Genomic DNA, 12,555 nt, shown 5'->3' with positions numbered 1-12,555 from the left:
CCGCGGATCTTTTTAATTTAGTGCATTTTTAAGCCAAGATATCTTGGAAAAATGGAATTTGTTTTAATATGTGGCATATTGAAATACAGCACAGTAATCTACATTCTGAAGCAACATAGTAAAACAAATTACTTATTTTAATGAATATTTTGGCTTTAAAATGCCATAAATGAAAAATTCCGCTAAACTATTTCATCGTCTTGGACAATTAAATATTGTGACGTCAAGTGTATCCTCCCAATGTCAAATATATAAAGCGTGGATATATTTTTACTTTTTGCACGCTTCTGAACGGTGTTATTTTGACTAAAATATTTGTAGGCACAAAATGTGACATTTTGGTTGATTTATTTAGCCATTGCATACCAACAAATTCGGGATTGAAATGGTGGCTTCCTTAATAACGGACTGGTAGAATTTGAACTGTTGAAAAAAAATTCAAACTTTACATGAAATGTATATCGTTACTAACGTACTGCATGAGAATATAAAGCTTCAAATCTATTAACGAAATTATTTCTTTAAAATGTCAATACCCCGTAATATTTCTAGCTGCTTGATTTGATTTCTTCTTTTAATATTAAGGTTTGGTACAAACATCCCATAATTCCACCTCTTAGTCTAAAAGGGGAATTTTATAGGTAAAATATATAATTCCGGGTTTTTCCAGCTATATTGATTGACACATACAGTGCGGTGACAGAAGTGTAAAAGTCGTCTAGATCGCGAGTTTAATCTCCCCAAATAACACACGGCTAAAAATGGTCTTAACTTAAAGACAAATATGTCTTCTTTAGTTTTTGCCCTGTCGTCAGAATTTTGTACGGTCTCATTTTTCTAAAAAGTCGTTTTAATGACTAGTAGTATATTGCAGAGTTTCAACCCCCCTTTTTCAAAATGAAAAAATGTGTATGTTTTCTCACATTTAATTGAAATAGTTTTTCCTGAAGCCATTCTTATATTTCAAAATATTCTATTTAGTATTTTATTTTCTTCTAATCTATAAAATTTGCGAAGTTTGGACTGTTTAAAATTGAGGTAATTTTAATTGCAAATTCAGACACAAACTTTGGTTTCTTCTTCATAGCAGTAATAAAAATTATCCCATAATATTTTAAGCATATAGTATTTCATAAAACTAATAAGTGATAAAAATTTCGGAACCAAAATATGAAAAAAACCTTAAGAAATCAATGGAAAAAGAATGGACTAAAAACTTCAATTTCGACACGGAACTTAATCAGTTGCCTTCCGTCACATTTTGTGTATTAGTCAATAATTTGCTCTCAACTGATATATGGAATTACTACCTTTTTCGCTATTATATACACATATTTTCAATTAAAGTGCACATATATGCCACATACTTTGTTTGTATATGTTTATATTCTATGTTTTTTGGTTATAAAACATCAAATATACTTTGTCAGAAAAGTCTTATTGTAAAATCAAAATAATTGACGGATAGTTTCAGTAAATATTCCGTGATATGTGAAGTCCGTTGCAACTTGCTCCAATAAGTCCAAAGAAAAGAAAAAAGTCGTTCAATTTTATGTAGTGCTTAATATGCCAAAAAAAACTCGACTGGAATTTTGAGTGAATTTAACCATATAGAGAAGTCGATTTTTGTATCTGCATCGAATAAAAGATTGGATGAGGTGAACATGTTTCATGAAAAGGCACTTGTTTCTGTCAATATATAGTTTACTATCCATACCCGTACGAAAAATCACCCGTACGGGTATGGATAGTAAACCCCATATTGACAGAAACAAGTGCCTATGATTTCATGCGATAGCTGTTAATTCGTAGAACTCCGTGCAGGCAGTTTACCATCGTTCATGCTACAAAAGTTACACAAGTTAACATATGTGTGCCCCCTTTTAGAGCGAGGAAGCTTCTTATCTGATATTTAATGACGACATACAATTATCGGACTGTTGTCCCACAGTTTCGAGTATTTGTATGCGTTCTAGAATGCAGTCGTTCAACTGGAGCGCTTGTACATTTTGTTGCAACAAAACATTTTAGAAATATCAAAAAAACTACGCAAGTTTGAATCAGATGAGCGTATGAAGAATGTTTTATCCGTGTCAGACAAAGTTAAAATTGAAATAGTTTTTCCGTCCATCTTTTAAACTTCAAGCACTCTGTCATTTTGGTTGCATTACAAATCATTTGCTAAAAACGAAAAAAGACCCAAAAAAATCCAAACCTGTGGAAGCAGATATCTCACATCACGATACTGCTTTTACTAATTTTATTTTGGCTATTGACAACGATTTAATGGTCATTCCTCGTGACACCGTTACTTGATGAATATAGATCTACTCTAATTTAAAATATTCTACTTGTAACATGCGGTCTAAACTTATTGATTTCTATAGAAATTCAGTTGTCAAACAACAAGTTCAAGGCAAATATAACATAATATATAGTAGCAAAATAACTATTTTAGATGCAATATCAGCTGCTAGGCAATTGAAAACTGACCTAAAAATCTCAATGTCAACGGTAATAGACACAAATAACGGACAGATATTTCATTCCGCTGCAAGTATACTTAGAAAAGACATCGAAACTCTAAAGAAGAATACCCAACTTCGGATGAATTGTCTCTTCCTTCTTTAATTCAGTCAATGCCTTCGTATTTATTGCAATTCATTTTATAGTTACTCGATGAAACTGCATACAGCCAAGACTATTCTCAGGAAATGGCACCAGAGAAGTTGCGTAAATGCTAAGAAATTGTTAAGTCAATCGTGTGTGTGGCCAATTTTGATTTACTCTTTTTTTATTTAGGATTGGCTTTACAAATGTACCATAAGTTTGGTTCAAAACACCTTGTTGAAACATTGAATGCCAATGGACTTTATGCTTCTTAACGTAAAGTGCGACGCTATCTGATGTATTGCCAACCATGAAATTGAGCGAATTCAAGATAGTATGTACATCTCGTATAATGTTTCCTCAGCATCTTTGCAGACACGCATATGGATGTCATCACACCTTCCTAAACCCCCTTTTAATCTCTGTTAAATCTTGGATGAATTGATAGGGATGGTTTGAAGCTGGTATTATTTTAGGAACACATGTCTTCGGACTTACTACAATACCTTGTCTATATTTGTAAGAAAAACTCAAAATAACGTGTTTGCTGTGAGCAGCACCTTTCATGTGCAGACATGTGGCCATGAGTGAAATGAGTAGAAATATTAATACATGTCTTGTGACGGTTGATGAAAATTAAGATGATAAAGATAACGGTTGATTTGGTATAAAGCTTGTTGCACTGGTACACCCAGGTTAGGGGAGTGTTGGTGCGCCCTTAAAAAGTTTAACCCGGCCACATTCTGTATGTGTCAGTTTCAAGTCACGAGATGGTAATGCAGTGTTTGTCGTTTGTTTCTATTTGTTTCTTACTTATTTTGTACATTAATCGGGCCGTTAGATTTTTCGTTTGTTTTACATTATTTAATTCGGGTATTGAAGACTATGCAGTATGAATTTTACTCATTGTTGAAGCCCGTACGGGACCTATAATTGTAAGTTAATTTATGTCTCATTTGCAATCATATCACATCTTCTTTTTTTATATGGAATACTTTTGAAGTTTGTGGTACGTTGCAAGGAAAAAAAGGGGGGATATATAGGTACAAAACCTATAATGTAATAGATTTTAACCAAAGTAAAATACACAACAACAGATAATACTAGGGAAGCAGTAATAATTGTGAAAGAAAACCAAAAGCAACGAGTAGTCTATAAAAAAACCTAAGGTATCCGCAAACTCAATTTGAGGTCATATTTGACTGTAGTGTTCTATTGCTTTGGTTTGATACCTCACCCAATATGATGGTTTAAAAAATAATTTTAAAGTATTATCCTGCATGACACTTGATGTTTACCTGAAATTGAAATTTGTCATAAGGTTAAGGTGCTCTAAACATTTTATAGGTTGAAAACTTGATTTTTGAAGTTTTGTTTATAAAACGTCGTTTTATGAATTTTTTTGATAAAAAAATCTCAATGATTAAGGTTTATGTATAATAACAAACATTACTAAAGCCAAAACAGTATCATTTGTATTTAGGTAGAGTTTAGAAATATAAAAAAATGTCAAAATTGAAACCCTTCAAAATTTTCACAGATTTTTACATATGACCTTTGACCTCAATTTTTAAAAAATGTGACCATATCAAGTCTTGACGACAGGCATATTATTATAGTACACGATTTCCTCTTTCCAATGATATATTATATAGGTGTGTGTTCGGTGGGGAGATTAAATTTTAAAAAATCTGCCTTCAGTCACCGCAGTAATATAGACTCTGGTACTTTTTCTTTTTGTCATTTTAACAAGCATCATCCGCATGCCATATACAGCTGAAAGGCTGAACAAAACAAATAAAACAATTCACCAAAAATGTTTAATTGATATAATAATTTTGAACCTTTAAGTGTCCAATATGAATGTAATAAATACTTAATGTAACTTCATCTAGGAAGTATATGTAAATACTTGTTTTTGTAGTTGACAAAACGTCTATTAATAAATGAATTTTAATTGATGACTGAAAATTATCTAATCGAAACACAATAGATAATATATTGATATTTATTTGCAAGATGTCGGATTTTTAAATATTTTTTTACTTTACATCGATAAAAAAAATCCGTTAAAACGAGAATGACTCAACATGTCTTGTTTTGATGTTTAAAATCCAGAAGGTAACGTTTCAAAATCATAACGATCGTAAAACATGTACTATGAATATAAAATAAGAACAAACATGGTATGATTGACAATGAGACCAAGTAGAATTTAATAATTATAGGTTTCTGAATTACCTTTATAAGGTACTTTTATATACGACTAAGATTGATCCTAAGTCATGAACAATTCAGTTTACTTACGATCATGCAATCTTAATCGTAAAATTGAGAAAGGAAATGGGAAATGTGTCAAAGCGACAACCCGACCATAAGTTGTTTTGTGCAACCGATTCTATTTAATATGCAGTTCTCTCTCTGCAATTAGAAAATATAGAATACTACATATTTTGACTCTACCGATCCCGAAGCACGCTCAATATTTGTCGGTTTCGCTGACTTTGTACCGGGATATTTTGGAACTCAATGCTCTTCAACTTTGTCATTATTTTGCCTTTTTCACTTTATATTTTGAAGACGAAACGCGCGTCTTGCTTACAAAATTTGAATCCCGGTTCCCGTAAGGTGCGCTGTGTGTTGCCGAAGCTTTAACAAGAGGTAATAATTCAATAGCAGTACATTTCTGGGGATTTCGATAATAATAAGGATTAACTTTTTCAAGAAAGTCCACGAACTTTTATTATATAGTATCACTTCGCCATTCATAATACGAGAAATTTATGATATTGAAGGTACAAATTAGTACAATATATATTCAACTATGTTTTTGTTAAATTTGAAATATCATATGACTTTAAAACACGTTTATTATTATCTTGTGAAAATGTTCGAAAGCAGTCAAGTAAGTACAAAGGACTATAAATGTTTTTTTAGTAAATATAAAAGACAAAACAAATCTTGTACCGAGTTCAATGTGAAAAATTGCTACCTTTTTATAAAACAAAACCCGACTCAATCCTTGAAAATATCTCGATAACCCCATAACTAATATTGCTGCTAATTTAAGTTTTAGGTGGTTGGAACAATCATACTATTCTAGAAAGGTAATTTGGTAGATAAGATAAACTCATCATAGATACCAGGATAAAATTTAATATTCACGCTATGGCCAGACGCGCGTTTCGTTTACAAACGACTCATCAGTGACGCTCGGATCAATTACTTATCAATTAAATAAAGCATCATATACCTCCAGGTACATTGGATACGCTTTATGAAATGAAAGAAAAATCTCACAACCAATCATTTAATAATTATTCAGATAGATAGTTTTAAACATTTAAGTGTGCAGTAAGTTTGTACCAAATGCTGAACATACCTTCAACTAGGAAGTATATGTTAATATATATGATAACATTTCTATTGGTAAATGAATTCAAAAGGACTTTTTTAGAATTATTTAGTCAAATTTAAACACAACAGAAACATATTAATAACCTATTCTGATTATATTTTATCGGCAAGGTTTTGGTTGTTCTTAAATATTTTGACCTAAAATACACTGATGAGATTTCTTACATTAATCAATAAATTACAAAATGCGCATCTAATGCAGGAAAATTATGTTATTAGTCTACATATATTTTCAGAAAGACACTTTTGTGTCTTAATTGATCAGTTGTAAAAAAATACTAATTGGTTTTCATTCATAGGATCATATAAGTATGTATTTTGATTCCCAGATTCGCAGTAACAGAAATGTAAAATAATCTGTAATATTTTACAGCATAGACCCTATAATACTAAAGAAAGAAATCAATTTCATGGAACCGCAATTCATCTGAAACAATATATATTAAAGCAACATAGCAACATAGTATATACTTCTGCTGCATTAATGGACAAATATAGAGTTTGGTACTTCTTCTACATATCATCTAAGGAAAGCATCATCTGCATCCCGGATACCTCTCATAAAAAAAAGAAAAATCTCACAACTAATCTTCAAATATTATACAGAAAAACTGTTTTTGAGTGTGTCATACGAATGTACTAAATATACTAAATTTAACTTTAACTAAGACGTATAATGTAATAGTAGTGACTGTGTTATTGACAAAATATATATTGATAAATGAATTTAAACTGACTGAGGATGATTTACATGTAATCAAATCCAATCACAATAGAAAATTTAAATTACCTACTCTGATTACATTTTGTAAGCAAGGATTTGGAGTTTTAATTATTTTGACCTCGAGCATCACTTTCTGAAGATTTCTTTACATTAATCAATAAATTTTGAAATGCGCATATGCTCTGAAAATTTGTTCAGATGAAATAATTAGGATTCATGAATTTTTAAGCATAAACTGTTAAGTATTAAATAAAAAATTAATACCAAATAGTTTTCATTCTTAGATCATATATTTATTCATGTTGGTTACCACACTCATAGTTATAATAATATGTAATATTTTATAGCACATATTTTAATTAAATGTTTTTGATTCAAATTAAAGAAATAGGAAAACTAAATTGACGTGGAACATTTTGTGTCAGTGTGTACGTATATTTTTGAAATAAAAGCTAACACATAACAATCGATATTATATCAGACAGATTTGTTTATTTGATGTAAAGCAGTTAAAAATAGTTTTATTTCTTTGTGACAAGCATCACTGAAGAGACATGTTTTGACGAAATGCGCATCTGGTTCAGAAAAATTGGTACCGTTAATGTTATTACTATCACCGAAATGTATGTATCATCATAATATTGATTGATTATTAAAACGTTCATTGATATTAATATTTATACAATTTGTTAGGTGAAGGCGAATTTGCAATTCACCCATTCTTAAACACAAAATCTATAGATACCTTTCTCTGAATAAATTGATTTATTTAAAATCAGTGATTAACGGTCTTTTGACAAACATTTGAATAACTATGCAATTTACATTTCATAACATTACAACAACATTGTATGAAATAGTGTCTTTAAAATTTAAATATGATCATAAAGATCTACATACTATCTAAAATACTAAAGTCCTTCATATATGTTACATCATCTCGGTTTCCAATACACGACCACCTTCCTTTAGTTGGGTTTTTTTTTCAATTTTGCTTTGTACAATTTTATATTCAATTATAAGAAATTGTATTTTGAATTGATGACTGGACTTTATTTATTTATGTATGTTCGCACCCGTCAGAATTTTGAAATATCATCGTTATTCTTTTTTATTCTTATATCATCTTTATTAAAATTATGTTAGTTAGGACATCTACCATGTCTACAGAACAATTAGATATTTAACACAACAAGATATTGAAGCACGTCCATGACCTTCTTGTTTATTATAAAATTTATTCATTATCTTAATTTATAATTGGAATAATGAAAATACATGAGTTTGATCAATTATAATGTATTCTCTGTATCGTTTGGCCTTTGCATACAAAAATTTAGATTGCGATTTAAATTTAGAGCATGGTTAACAGGATTTTACTTGTTTCAAAGTGTTATTGATTCACTGTTTTATTTACTATTGTGTTAAAAATTGTAAAGAAAGCATGCTTTTAGCAACAGATTTCTTTAGTCTAGTTTTTGTTTCCTGGTGACGGTTGAGATAATATTTACTGTTTGTTTGTCTGACATATATTTTATTTTAGTTTTTTTTTCCTGCGGATTGATTTGAAATTATTTACTCCTTATTCACACTCCTGCTTCACCTTCAATTGGTTTTTGAATTTTTTGAAGAACTCACTCATTGTTTCATCTCTAATCTGTATTGTCATATATACATTTAATTACCATGTAAGTTATATACGAATAAAACACAAAAAATACATCTAAAATCAAGCATATAATATAATAAATCATAAAATTATAGTTTTGTTACGCAGTATATACATTGTAAGTCGTCCTTTTTTCTTTTTTAATTTTATTATTTTCACCTTTTGATTAGATATATTATACAACATATATTCGGTTTTCTATACTATATACTCGGACTTCTCTTGAACTGAATTTTAATGTGCGTATTGTTATGCGTTTACTTTTCTACATTGGCTAAAGGTATAGGGGGAGGGATGAGATCTAACAAACATGTTTAACCCCGCCGCATTTTTTCGCCTGTCCTAAGTCAGGAGCCTCTGGCCTTTGTTAGTCTTGTATTATTTTAATTTTAGTTTCTTGTGTACAATTTGGAAATTAGTATACGTTCATTATCACTGAACTAGTATATATTTGTTTAGAGGCCAGCTGAAGAACGCCTCCGGGTGCGGGAATTTCTCGCTACATTGAAGACCTGTTGGTGACCTTCTGCTGTTGTTTTTTTTTTTCTATGGTCGGGTTGTTGTCTTTTTGGCACATTCCCCATTTCTATTCTCAATTGTATCCTATGAGGGGGAATCATGTCATAAATATAATGTATGTTAACTAATGATTGAAATGTGCATGTTCATTTAATCTCAAACAGAAAAACACTTTCCTAGAAATATACAAAAAAATGAAAATCTCTATAACTTAATCCAACATTGATATTTAATCTATAGACAAACATATTCTTGATAAAAGAACGCATTCAAACATTAGAATGACAAAAATAGCGTAAACTATAACACCATGGGAATTGAAATGGTCCTTTGAAGCATATCTGTCAAACCATTTTGATTATTTTAGTTCATTTTTTCTCTCGGGATTTACAATTTCATCTATGTTAATAAAGTCTTCTTCACTACTTGTATCACAAGAGTCCAGTTTGTAGCTGGCACTTTGTACTAAATCAATCTCTAAGTAGATTGTTTTGTCATTAGCCCCATGTATGATGTTTGAATTTGACGAAGTTCCTGCCTCAAAAACTACTTCTGAGTAATTCAGATGTGATCCAGATAGATAAACTGTAAAACAAATTAAGTCAAAATTATTCTGTGTACGCCTACACAAGTTATTTGATACACTTTAAAATGCGATTAACATAAAGGAGACAGCAACCTACCACATGAAATAGCATCTTAAGTTCGACATATTCGCCAGTCACTCTAGTGTTATTGTGTTATCTGGCGCAATTTGAAATTCTACCATTGAGTAAGTGGTAATCTTTGGAACCTACATTATGCTGATTTTTTTAAAACTTTTTCAGATCATTGAGTTGTTTGTCTTTATTCCAAGAGTGTTTGTTTTTTTAATATTTACTTTTTGTGTGGAGTTGGATTTATTCCAGGGGTATTTTAATTGAATCGGGAGTTTTTATGGGTTTTTTTATAAATCGGTTGAACAATATTGGTTACAGAATGAGAAAGTGACCTCTCTCTAGGTTCTGGAGTTTGGACTATTGAAATACTCGAATAATGCCCTTATATTCGTTAAAATTCCGCTTACTTCAGTTTTACGGAAGGATATTCGCTGATAGAAAATACCCTGTTTAAAGTTTTTAACCAGACAAATATCAGGTCTGGACCTTTATCGCTGCATGCAATTGATTGGGATAACATTATACTGAATCATAACTGATCATTCGATTTCATTTTACAAAAAAAAAAGTAACAAAAGAAAACTTTGTATTACGAGTGTAATCAAATCTCGTTCATTGGAAAAGAGGGGCGAAATATTGAATTTACTACATATTTAAAATACATTACTTTGATCATTCCTAGTTGATTCAGCTTGACTTCTTGATGCATGATATACATATCCTCCATTACCTTGTGCTTGTAATACATGGGCAGGATTATCTGAACTCACAATATCTCTAGACTGGAACAGTCGATTTTCTACCGATTCACCTTTCAATTAATCAAAAACTAAAATTCAATTAACGAATCGGTATGAAAACACAGAGAAGTAAAGACAATGCCCAATGAATTTTACACGAGGACCATTTTCTTCAAGTCCTGAAATGTGTTCTAATGTATTCTTAAAAACATAGTATCATAAATTCAAACAGTAATCTATGAATTGTCATTGATATAGTTATATTTATAAATTTACTGTTTACAATTTTTTTAATTTTTTGAAATACTAAGGCTTTTTTACCTCAGGTATAGATTACCTTAGCTGTATTTGGCAAAACGTTTAGGAATTTTGGTTCTCAATGCTCTTCAACTTCGTACTTTATTTGGCCTTTTTAACGTTTTTTGGATTCGAGCGTCACTGATGAGTCTTTTGTAGACGAAACGCGCGTCTGGCGTATATACTTAATTTAGTCCTGGTATCTATGATGAGTTTATTATATATTTTCTATATCATGTGTGGTTTTTTGTTTGTCGTCGCCGCAAAAAAAAAATGATAAAATAATTGAAAATGACCAATTGGTAAATATAGTACATATTTAAATATTTAAATACTCGGACTTTTTAGTACAGTATTTGATGTATAAAAAAATCAATTGAAATAGTAAAATACGCAAAAAAGTAAGGTTGCTTGTTTCCTGGCTTTATTGTTTATAATGACTTGTCCGGCGTAAATATAAAATTTTAATCCTGGTATCTATGATGAGTTTATTTCCAACCATTGGGAATGTATCATTTTATTTAACTTTACCTTAGATAAGAGTTTATGTTCTTGTTTCTTAATATAACTTCTGCCATAGAAGGTTCATGTGTTAATCTTTTTGTTATCTTCATAACATTATTGAAATTTTTCTAGAACTGCGGTTGGAATTCCTTCGGGCAAAGTTGAGTTAAGACGACGTTGACTGTTTTATTTTATCCCATTGTATTATCGTGTCCACAAACATTTGATATTACGTTTGACTTTCAAACTTTTTCACGAGGGCACTTATCATTTGCTATTCCAAAATCACAAATTGTCCACTAACAAATCGATCATATGTACTGTGCATGATAATGCAGGTACATAGACAGACGTCGTTAAACCTGTTTGACAATATTTATAAATTTGATTGTTATACTGCATGCAGTACTATGCTAATTTCAATATTACGAAAAACTATGTTTCAGGAACACATTGAAACTCTTAGCAGGAAGTATTTAAAAAATAATTGCATTGGCACTCGCTGTTAAATTCTTGTTCACCGATTTGACTTGTATTATCATATTGACTTATAACATACTAAAACGTATATAAAAAATTATTGAAATAAACAAATTGCAATGCATGCACACAATATTAAGTATCAGTATATCATGATTATTTTAGTCTAGACACCAACTGATTAACCATGGAGGGGACCTCCCGAATACAATTGACGATTATATAACCCGTCATAAACATAAACATAGATATAAATAGATAGCAAAATCGTGCAAATGTTTGGCTTTGAGCGTTCCTGATGAAAGTAAATCCAGAAAAGTGCGTCGGATGCAAGAAATTATCAAACGTGTTGTTTTTGTTCAATTTTTAAAGTCTATTTGATTTGATATTTTAGGTTTCAACATTATTTTAACACTCGTTTTTTCCTGTACAAGAATGAGTTGTTGTAGCTCTTTTCAATCAAAACCTCATCCACCCTTGTTTCACTTTTAAGGTTGCCATGTTAAATAAATCAATTGCCAGTAAGACATTTGTTAGCAATGCATCTCTAGACAAAACTGGATCAAATTGGCTGCTAAAAGCAAATCTTTGTTTTACTATTTCACTTTGATTAATGATTAAAATAAATTGTATAATTTCAATTGTTTCCTTATCTCATAGCTTGTGTCCCTTTTCATGTACCTTCTGTGTCTACATCTAAATCCCCTGTTTGACTGAAAGTAAACATACAACAATATTAGTCCAACTATCATGTAGTCCTTATTACATACAGAATATTGCTGACAAAATCTCTGTGCAAGGATTTTTACAATGATTAAGTGGTTATCAAAGGTACCAAGATTATAATTTAGTATGCCAGACGCACGTTTCGTCCTCATAAGACTCATCAGTGACGCTCACATCAAAATAATTATAAAGCCAAACATGTAAACAGTT

The 12,555-nt window shown here is 30.6% G+C and overlaps 1 long non-coding RNA gene across 1 annotated transcript; it reads right to left on the bottom strand.

Moving 5' to 3' along the window:
• Positions 1-9,146: 9,146 nt before the first annotated feature.
• Positions 9,147-10,913, bottom strand: LOC143079797 (uncharacterized). Its single transcript, XR_012979486.1, has 2 exons — positions 10,266-10,913; positions 9,147-9,524 (listed from the first exon to the last, which is right to left on the bottom strand). It is a non-coding gene; the product is annotated as an uncharacterized LOC143079797 (long non-coding RNA).
• Positions 10,914-12,555: the final 1,642 nt, after the last annotated feature.

This window comes from Mytilus galloprovincialis, chromosome 6 (assembly GCF_965363235.1).
Source record: "Mytilus galloprovincialis chromosome 6, xbMytGall1.hap1.1, whole genome shotgun sequence".
NCBI classification, from domain to species: domain Eukaryota; kingdom Metazoa; phylum Mollusca; class Bivalvia; order Mytilida; family Mytilidae; genus Mytilus; species Mytilus galloprovincialis.
The sequence above is the reverse complement of the archived record's forward strand: the minus strand, read 5'-3'. Positions and strand labels throughout refer to the sequence as shown.